Source organism: Macaca nemestrina, chromosome 4 (genome assembly GCF_043159975.1).
Source record: "Macaca nemestrina isolate mMacNem1 chromosome 4, mMacNem.hap1, whole genome shotgun sequence".
In the NCBI taxonomy this organism is placed as follows: Eukaryota; Metazoa; Chordata; class Mammalia; order Primates; family Cercopithecidae; genus Macaca; species Macaca nemestrina.
Window position 1 is genome coordinate 59,956,691 of NC_092128.1, and position 11,242 is coordinate 59,967,932.

Here is an 11,242-nt window from a genome sequence, read left to right on the forward strand (position 1 = left end):
TGTGAGAGATTGAAAAACATTGCAGGGTGTTGAGGAGGGGAGTAAACTGATATGAACATGTTGAAGATACCCTGAAGTGATCTAGGGCAGAAACAGAAAAATTAGAAAAATTTTGCAATAATCCAGGTGAAGACAACATAATGTAGACAAGAGGATCACAATGTTAAGAATCAGTGAGATTTTTGGTACCTTTGACAGGTAAAACTGGCAGGATTCGCTAAAAGATGTGGAGTTTGAGCAAAAGAAAGGAGCCTGAGTAATTGTAAGGAAGAATGTGCTATATATTGGGGTGGAAGGAGACTGGATAGCAGCAAGATGGTGGAGTAGGACTTCCTGTGCTCACCCCTCTGCAGAGTCATCAATTTGAATAACTATCCATGAATGAACATGCCTTCACAAGAGCTAGAGAAACCAGGTAGAAAGATTACAGCACCTGGGTATAGCACAGAAATAAGAAAAGGCACATCAAAGAGAGTAGGAAACACAGTTTTATATTACCCATCACCACCCCTCCCCTAACCCCAGGCTGTACAGAGTAGAGAGAGATACCCTCCAAATGGGAGAAAAGAAAAGCAAGCAAAAGGCTTTGCTTTGGACCCCCAAATCAGGCTCACTTCAATAAAACTGAGCACTGGCCAGTCCCCCACCACCATCCAGGCTGGTGCCCTCAGACCAAGCCTCCAGGTCCATTTGCTCACTAGGCTGGTCCCATCAGCCCCAGGGCCAGGCCAGTACCTGCAGTCCTAGTCATAGCCTGCTATATAGTCTCTAGGCCTCCCAAGCATCAGGTCTGTCCCTGTAGCCTCAAGCTCCAGGCCCATCTCAGCCTTTATACCAAGCCAGAACAAAGTTAGCTCACATAGCTCCAGGTTTCAGGCCCACTTCAGGTCTAGGTTGACACTCCTGGTCTCAGTCACCAGGCCAGCACTCATAGACATAGACTCCAGGCCTACCCAGTGCCAGGCCAGCTCCTGTAGCCCCACCCTCCAGGCTAGCCCCTGTGGCCTCATGTCCCAGCAAACTTAAGGTTTAGGCCCATTCCAGTAGGTATTAGCACTGAGCTGGCTCCCAGGAAGTCAGGCTCCAAGACTAAACCTGCAGTCCCAGGTTTTAGGCCATTCTCACAACCTCAGACCCAGGCAAGCCATCACAAACCTAGCCTCCAGGCCAGGGCCCACCCAGCCACCTTCCAATCTAGCCCTCACAGATCTATCTCCAGACAGGTCTCAAAAGTCCCAGACTCCAGGCCGGCACTCATGATCTCAGGCCCCCAGAATTCAGATTGTATACCCGCCCCAGCACCAGGCTGGTCTCAGGTTCCTGTGGATCCAATGTCCAGGCCTGCTCCAGTAGACCAAGGATCTGGCCCACCCCACTAGACTGTAGGGTCAGGTCAGTCCCTGTGGACTGAACATCCATGATCACCCATACAGAGCCAGGCTCCAAGCCAGCCCCTGTGGATTCAGGCTCATGTCTTATCTTGGTGCCAGGTCAGCCCCTGTAAACCCAGGCTTCAGGCCAGTCTCCATAGAACCTGGCAGGCCCACTCACTTGCTGAACCAATCAACTAAGCATTCAGGCAGTAAGCCTGACCATAGACCATACTACATCACTTCCCCAGAATCTCTGGATGGGCTCACTGGTGAAGGATTTTCCCAGACAAAGCCAGTCTGCAAAGACTAAAAATGTCCCTACTTCTTCAAATGTGCAGATACCAATGCACAGCCACAAGGATCAAGAAAAATCAGGGAAACATGGCACAAAGGAACAAAAGAAATCACCAATAACTAACCCTAAAGACACAGATATTTATGAACTGCCTTAAATTCAAAACAATTGAGATGGGAAAGACTGTAGCAAGCATATTTGGAGAAGAAAAACCGCTATGGTTTGAATGTGTCCCCCAAAAGTTTATGTATTGAAAACTTAATCCCTCTGCCTTCAAAATGAGCTCTCTCTGGCTCCCTTGCTCTTATTGTCTCACATGTGATGCCCTCTACTATGTTATGATGCAGCAAGAAGGCACTCACCAGATGTTGATTCCACATTCTTGGAATTTCCGATTTGAGGATCATGAACTAAATAAACATATTTTCTTTACTAATTTTGTGGTTTGCGGTATTTAGTTATAGCAACAGAAAATGGACTAAGGCAGAAAATCAGTACCTTAATTTTGAATATAATAGGTTTGAAATAATTATTAGCTAAATTAAGTGTTCAATCTGTCCATCTCACGTATGAGACTAGAGTTCAGAATCATGACTAGACTCTAATTTGGGAGTCATCAGGAATTGATGGCCTTTAAAGCTACAAAAGGAGCTGAAATAATTGAGAGATTATGTAAAACTGGAAAAGAAAAGAATTCCAAAGACTATGCCCAAGATAACTTAAAGGAGCTTAAGAAGTTGCAGCTAATACGAAAATTAAAAAGTCAGGAGAATGTATTGTTCTCCTAGAAGCCAAATAATGAAAAGGTTTTAAAAGAAGGGGGTGATTCAGTCTGTCAAATACTGGTGATTGGTCAACTTAAAAATATATTGAAAATTAATTCTTAAATCCAGCCAGGCCTATAACATTTTCAGCTAGAGTGTCATTTGAGGGACATGTACTACATGTCTAAATATTTGTTATTAATCAAGCTAACAAACTATTAATGAAATATATTTTTTCCTCTTACTTAGAAAAAGTAACTTCATAATGCTGTGAAGAGCCATGCTGAAATTTAGCACTGTTTGACTTTTAGAGCTCTATGCTGAAGTGTGGAACTGCAAAAATCTTCGCCCATTTTTCCCCCATCGGAATTGCTAACAGCAGCTGTTTGCAGGAGATTAAAAAACTTGCTTGTGTAACAGTTCCATCATGGCAAAGCACAGAATTGATAGGAGGAGAAAGGGGATCTTGGCCTACTGTTTGAGTTGGAACATCAATCTTTTCTTGTCTAAGAACTAGGATTACTGATCCTAGTTCTTAGACCTTCAGACTCTGTCTAGAATCTACACCGCTAGCTTTCTGGTTCTCATGCCTACAAACTACATCACCAGTTTTTCTGGATCTCCTCCTTGCAGGCAACAGATTGTAGGACTTCTTAGTCTCCAGAATTGAGTGACTCAAAACTCAACAATATATCTGTTTAAGAAACTTATTTTGATTTATTTAAATTATGTATATATCCATTTATCACCCATACTAATTGATAAACTGTAGAGTTTGGAACCAAAAAAATCTGAATTGTACTCCTGGTTACATCATTAGTTATAAGTGGCTTAGTGAATACACACACCATGCTATGGTTCAAATGTGTCACCACCTGAATTCAGGTTTGACCAATGGGATAGTATTAACAGGCAGGCTCTTTATGAGGTTGATATGGTTTGGCTTAGTGTCCCCATCCAGATCTCATTTTGTAGCTCCCATAATTCCCATGTGTTGTGGGAGGGACCCAGTGGGAGAAGATTGAATCAAGGAGTTGGGTCTTTCCCATGCTGTTCTCGTAATTGTTGATGGGTCTCATGAGATCCAATGTTTTAAAAACTGGAGTCTCCCTGTACAAACTCTCTGTTTGCTTGCTGCCATCCAAGTAAGATGTGACTTGTTTCTCCTTGCCTTCTACTGTCACTGTGAGGCCTCCCCAGCCGTGTGGAATTGTGAGTCCAATTAAACTTCTTTGTTTTGTAAATTACCAGGTCTCAGGTATGTCTTTATCAGCAGTGTGACAATGGACTAACACAGTAAGTTGGTACCAGCAGAGCGGGGTGTTGCTGAAAAGACACTCAGAAATGTGGAAGCGACTTTGTAACTGGGTAACAGGCAGAGGTTGGAAGGGTTTGGGGGGTTCAGAAAAAGACAAGGAAATGTAGGAAAGTTTGGAACTTCCTAGAGACTTGTTGAATGGCTTTGCCCAAAATGTTGATAGTGATATGGCCAATAAAGTCCAGGCTGAGGTAGTTTCAGATGGAGATGAGAAACTTGTTGGGAACTGGAGTAAAGATGACTCTTGTTATGTCTTAGCAAAGAGACTGGTGGCATTTTGCCCTGGCCCTAGATATTTGTGGAACTTTGAACTTGAAAGGGATGATTTAGAGTATCTAGTATAAGAAATGTCTAAGCAGCAATGCATTCAAGAGGTGACTTGGGTGCTCCTAAAGGCATTCAGTTTTATAAGGGAAGCAGAGTATAAAAGTTTGGAAAATGTGTAGCCTGACAATGCAATAGAAAAGAAAATTCCATTTTCTGAAGAGAAATCCAAGCTGGCTGCAGAAATTTGCATAAGTAACAAGGAGCCAAATGTTAATCCCCAAGACAATGAGGAAAAGGTCTCCAGGGAATGTTAGAGGTCTTCACAGCAGCCCCTTCTATCATAGGCCTAGAGGCCTAGGGAAAAAATGTGGTTTTGGGGGCCGGACCCAGGGTAGGGTCTCCATACTGTGGGCAGCCTAGGGACTTGGTGCCCTGTGTCTCAGCTGTTCCAGCAGTGGCTGAAAGGGGCCAACACAGAGCTTGGGTCATGGCTTCAGAGGGTGCAAGCCCCAAACTTTGGCAGCTTCCATGTGGTATTGAGCCTGCCAGTGCACAGAAGTCAAGAATTGAGGTTTGGGAACCTCCACTCATATTTCAGAAGATGTATGAAAACGCCTGGATGCCCAGGAAGAAGTTTGCTGCACGGGCAGGGCCCTCATGGAGAACCTCTGCTATGGCAGTACAGAAGGGAAATGTGGGGTCAGAGACCCCACACAAAGTCCCTACTAGGGCACTGCCTAGTGGAGCTGTGAGAAGAGGACCACCGTCCTCCAGACCCCAGAGTAGTAGATTCACTGGCAGCTTGTGCCATGTGCCTGGAAGAACTGAAGACACTCAATGCCAGCCCATGAAAGCAGCTGGGAAGGAGGCTGTACCCTGCAAGCCACAGGGGCAGAGCTGCCCAAGACCATGGGAACCCATTTCTTGCATCAGTGTGACCTGGATGTCAGACATGGAGTCAAATGAGATCACTTTGGAGCATTAAGATGTGACTGCCCTGCTGAATTTTGGACTGGCAGGGGGCCTGTAGCCTCTTTGTTTTGGCCAATTTCTCCCATTTGGAATGGCTGTCTTTACCCAATGCCTGTACCCTCACTGTATCTAGGAAATAACTAACTTACTTTTGATTGTACAGGCTCATAGGCAGAAGGGATTTACTTTGTCTCAGATAAGATTCTGGACTGTGGACTTTTGAGTTAATGCTGAAATGAGTTGAGACTTTGGGGGACTGCTGGGAAGGCATGATTGGTGTTGAAATGTGAATATATGAGATTTGGGAGGGGCCAGGGCAGAATGATATGATTTTGCTCTGTGTCTCCACCCAAATCTCATCTTGTAGCTCCCATAATTCCCACTTGTTTTGGGAGGGATGTGGTGGGAGACTACTGAATCATGGGGGTGGGTCTTTCCCATGCTAGTCTCGTGATAGTGAGTGGGTCTCATGAGATCTCACGGTTTTAAAAGCTGGAGTCTCCCTGCATAAGCTCTCTCTTTGCCTACTGCCATCCACATAAAATGTGACTTATTCCCCCTTGTCTTCTACCATGATTGAGAGGCCTCCCCAGTCATGTGGAACTGTGAGTCCAATAAACCTCTTTCTTTTGTAAATTGCCCAGTCTTGGGTGTGTCTTTATCAGTAGCATGAAAATAGAATAATACAGTGTTGGGGTGATCAGACCTAACACCAGGTTGTGGGGGCAACGACGTCTGGCAGAGTCAAAGGACTGAGAAAAAGACAGTTTGAGAAGTAAAGTGGGACCAGGGGGCCATCGCAATTGTGGAGGCTGTGAAGGCCCCTAGCTCTGGGAGCCCACACTATTTATTGGTAATCCAACAAAGAAACAGGTGGTGAGGATGTAGGGGTCAAAAGGGTAGGTGCATGATCTACAGTTGTGATGGGTTAGCATTTCTATGGAACATGTTCTGCTACTTGAGATAATGGGAATACAATGAATCTAGGTGCCTAGGAGGGCTAGAAGCAAGGAGTCAGCAAGTCCAGACACATTCCAGAGGATACTATGTCAGACATGCAAGCCCTGCCTTAGTATTTTTCCCCAACATTCAGCTTTTTCCCAACAATACAGAGCTGATTAGGCAGTGAGGGCTCCTCTCTGGTAAACGGGATTAAGGCCCTTATAAAAGAGGCTTCATGCACCTTTCACTTTTCCTTCCACCTTCTGCCAAGTAAGGACACAATGTTCCTCCCTCTAAAGGACACAGCCCTCACCAAACAACCAAACCTACTGGCACCTTGATCTTGGTCTTGCCAGTCTTCAGAGTTGTGAGAAAATACATTTCTTTTATTTATAGTTCCCCAGTCTGTGGTATTTTGTTATAGCAGCACAAAGGGAGTAAGTCAGTCCATAGCCATTTATGTTTGATTCTTTCATGAATTTCCTTAGGTAATAAGATGGAGAGAATATTGTGAGGAGACATAGTTCATACTTCTACCAGCAATACTGAGGATGTTTGAATTGCAGGACAACCACATTTGCCAAAAAGCAGGATTAATAAGTTCAGTTACTGGTTATGATATGGATAAATGAATGGTCTTAAAATATTTGGTGGAAATTAAATTGCTTTAGGTAAATTTAATCTGTCAACTTCAATTAATATTGACTTTAACATAAACAAAAATAAGGTAGGGCACGGTGGCTCACGCCTGTAATCCCAGCACTTTGGGAGGCTGAGATGGGCGGATCACAAGGTCAGGAGATCGAGACCATCCTGGCTAACGCGGTGAGACCCTGTTTCTACTAAAAATACAAAAAATTAGCCGGGCGTGGTGGCAGGCACCTGTAATCCCAGCTACTCCGGAGGCTGAGGCAGGAGAATGACGTGTACCCGGGAGGCGGAGCTTGCAGTGAGTGGAGATCACGCCACTGCACTACAGCCTGGGCTACTGAGTGAGTCTCTGTCAAAAAACAAACAAACAAACAAACAAAAACCCCCGAAAATGCTGGCATATATTAGTTTGCTAGAGTTGCCATAACAAAATACCACAGACTGGGTAGCTGAAACAACGGGGACTGATTTTCTTACAGTTCTGGAGCCTGGACATCCAAGTTCAAGGTGTTGGGAGCTTTGATTTCTTCCGAGGCCTCTCTCCATGGCTTGCAGAGAGCTGCTTTCTTGCTGTGTCCTCACGTGGTCTTTCCTCTGTACCCATCCCTGGATAGACTATTTTCTTGGTTATTATATAATCTTGTGAAAGTTTATTTTCCTTCCTTATAAAATTAGAGACTTACAAAGCTCTTTTGAATGTTAGAAACTCCTTGCATGGTTCCTGGAAGACCAATATAGAGTAACATTTATGATTTTTCCAGTTGAAGAAAACTGCATGTCCTGAGATCTGGAGGCAGGAATTTCCACAGACATAGGTGAGATTGAGAGACAGTGTGGTGAATTACCATGAAGAGGTCAGTTTGATTTGAGAACTGTGTGTGTATAAGAGCAATAAAAGACAAATACATATTTAAAAAGTGGATTCAAATAGGATTATGGCTGGCATCAAATTCCAAAGTAAGGGATTATGGTACAGGTTGGAAGGAGCTAATAGATATTTTTGAGTAAGGGAATGGCCAAGTAGAAGCAGCATTTTAAGAAAAAAAATATACCAGTGCCATACTACATAGGTAGACAGAAAAGAAAATAGAAATGAAGAATCAAGTAAGAGTTCTATTACAATATTTAAAACATTAGAAAATAAGGATGAGAATTAGGGTACTGAACTGAATATGGGAAAGTAATTTTAAAATGTCCAAATACTAGAAATAATATCAAGAAAAAGATAATAATAGATGCTTCATGGGAAAAGAACATGGAATGAAAATTTGGTGCTGTGAAAGGAGCACTATTTTTGGAGTCAGAGAGTTTTGGGCTCAAATTGTGTCTTCCCTGGTTTTGTGGATTTAATCATATACTTAGCTCATCTGTAAAACAAAAGTAATCATGCTGGTGAGTTTGCTATGGTATTGTAATATAATAAAATAGTAAGGCCTCTTTTTTATTCTAAATTGGGATAATGTTAATATAAATGAACAAGATTGGAGGTGAAGGGAAACACATTCGAAATACAAAATAATAAGACTAACACTTATTTGTTTGATTTGATATGATGGCAGGATCTCCATAAGAAAATGTATAATAGGCATTTGAAAATTCATGACTAATACTCAAGGGAGAGATCATTACTTTATTTTAAAAATGAAGTGTGTTTTAGAAGTATGGGGAGAGAATTAAGGCTAGGATGACACCAAATTGCAAAGTAAATAAATATGGAACTCTTCATCTTCAGGTTCGAACCATGATGAACTCTATTTAGATCATGGTAATAGTGCTTCTAGCCAGCTGCTGTCACTTTTCCCATTCAGTCTCCTTAATACGGCTAAGTATATTTTCCTATGCCCCCTTTAAAAACCCCCATGGTTTTGGAGGTTGACATTCTCATCTTTCTGCTATATGACTTTAATACACCCTCCTCGTCCTGTATCTTATCACATTTCTGTTATGTTCTTTGTTGTTCTAGGCAAAATCTCCCAGGACTTTTGAATTATTTATCAAAACATGCTCTTTGTCCTAAAATGTGAAATATCATCATAAATCTCATGCATTTTCAGGATATCAGAGTGTATTTATTTTAAAATTGAAAATTTGTGCAATGTGAAATAGAACATTCCTTCTACATGTGCATGGATCTAGCAGTCAATTAAATTTATATTTTGTTATTTCTTGACTCAAACAATTTGAGTCAGATGCAAAATATGGAAGAATCAGATTGACCTTCCTTTGTTTTAGCTTCAAGAAGTAGTGCAAACTCAACCTTTTCCTATAATGGGCAACAGCAAACCACTGGGAGAATGTAGAGAAAGTCTTTGTTATCCTCCAAGGAGTTTGCTTAGAATGGGCAGCTGACATTACTGCATCATAACTGGCTTTTATTTTACCTAAAACCAATCCCTCTAAAGAGAGAGTTACCCTAATGTGAAGTGAGCGAAATTGTTATTTGCATCATTCTACCTCATTTTAAGAGTTCTTTTCTTCTCCTCTCTTGGCACATTCTTTCTTAAAACTCAGAGGCTTCCCAGAACTTCCCATTTTCAAAATATACTTCATCCAAACTCTTCCACTAGACAGAACACCGTAACTCAGACCTATTCTATCCCTGAAAATGGAAGTTATCAAAGCTTTCTTAGTAAGCAAAATGGGGTGATAGAAAGTCAGACAGAACTTGTTGGGCTTAAGTTTTCTTATCTACACATGATGATGTCAAAATCTGTTGTTGCAAGTGAGTGAACAGGCACATGGCAGTTGTTCAAAGTTGTATTCTTCCTTGTCCTGTGCCAAAAAGAGTTGTCCTGATAGCACCTGCCTAAATAATTAACAATGATTATATCTCCAACACAGTTCTTTTATATTGAGTGGCCTAATGACAGGTTTGTTAGACTTTCCCATCAGTATCCTGTTACACGATGCTGTGCCCAGCCAAACAAGACTGGACTTACCTCCCCTACCCCCCTAGTTGCTAGAATGCTAACAGCAGAGAGCGGTCATTTCTCTCTAGAAATTTCTCTTAGCTAAAAATATCTACCTTACCCGTGGTCACATGCTCCTATGAGGGATAGCCTACATCCAATGACTGGTGCCTCAAATTGGGATAAATCTGAAGGCCCATCCCAGCTTCAGAGCTCCCTGTGGAGTTGGCTGAGACTTTGTTACTACTGCACTGAAGCCCATTTGCAGCCCTTCTCTGTGTAATTCTGCTGCTGTCACTGCCCCCACAGGTGCTGAACCTAAGCTTCCCTCATGTTAACCTGTTTTATAGTCAGCTTCCCAGAGAACCACATCAGAAACATACTTTAAGCCAAGTATGTCCAAAGCAGACAACCACCACCCCACCACTACCACCTCCACCAAACATGTTCACACTGCATTTTATGAGTTAAATAGTACTATCTTTGACTCAACTGCCCAATGTATCATTCATTTTCACTTCATTCCCACATTCGAGGAAACCATCTTTCTATTTTTAACTCTATAATTTCTCTACAGTCTAAGGCTCATTTCCATTCATATTTCTCCTGCTTTTGTTCAGACAGTTCATCCCTGACTTACTATAGTAACATATTAACTGGTTTCATATTTTCTTATAGTTCCTGTTCAATATGTTTAAAATATATTATTATTGATTCACATGGAGTATTTAACACACAGTGATTTCACCAAAGCCACATGGACACACTTGTGATTTACAATAATTTTGAGGACGGAAGATTATTAGATTGTCTGATCAAAGGATCACCATTTCTTCCACGCACAAAAAATTAAGGTATTGAGAAATATAAACTTTTAAGTAACCTTAGATAAATTTCCCAATGAACGTTGTATTCCAGAAACCAAAGTCATTTGTGTTGTTATTATAGTTTCCACTTGGCAGTGAATGGGTTAAAGATCACTTTCTAAAAGCAAGTCTTACTAAAAATTAGAGCAGAAGGCCGTGAAGACTTAGAGACATGTAAAGATATGGAAAGGAGGACACGAAATAGGAGCAATTGGGCAGAATAATAAACTGGTGTCATAACTGACAAGAGTAAATGTCCAGTTTACTGAGAAGTGGCCTTCCTACCACTCATTTTCTTCTGAAACCAATTGATCTTATTTATTGTTACACTCTTCTCATCATCTTCCTTCACTACGACACTCCTTCAGTGTCCTTGGAGAAAAGCACATCTATGGTTTTGCTTGCATTAACAGTTTTCCAAGTAACTCACAAGTGAAGAATATCATAAGTTAACTGCACGTGTTCAGACACATACCTTGGGGAAGACACACACACACACACACACACACAAACACACACACACACACACATCATTCATGCAGGCTGCCACATTGAAAACTTGCTTGACTTGGCTTCTCAATTCAGCCAGCAGCAGTTTGTCTTACTACTTACTGCATTATCCAGCTCTTGCATAACTTCTAGTCTCTTTTCAGGTCACCATCCCAGAGCTTCTTGTAGGGTTGGCTGAGACCTTGTTAGAATTCTCCATAAGTATCCTGTTGTGACACTAACAGGAAATTCTAACACCACACTCCCTCTCTAGTCACATTAAGCATCTTAGCCTCACAGATATACATTTTTTGTCTGCACTCTAGGATGCTGGACAAACTGTTCCCTATGCCTTGTACTTCCTCACTGCCTTAAACTCCCCCAATTTAGACAGCC

The 11,242-nt window shown here is 41.9% G+C and overlaps 1 protein-coding gene across 1 annotated transcript in view; it reads right to left on the bottom strand.

Moving 5' to 3' along the window:
- LOC105475386 (G protein subunit alpha transducin 3) overlaps positions 1–11,173 on the bottom strand; it is an 84,179-nt gene extending 73,006 nt beyond the window's left edge. Inside the window, exon 1 of the mRNA XM_011730585.2 lies at positions 10,970–11,173. The gene's annotated coding sequence lies outside the window, so the exon portion shown is untranslated. The remainder of the gene's footprint in view (positions 1–10,969) is intronic.
- Between the last annotated feature and the right edge of the window lie 69 nt (positions 11,174–11,242).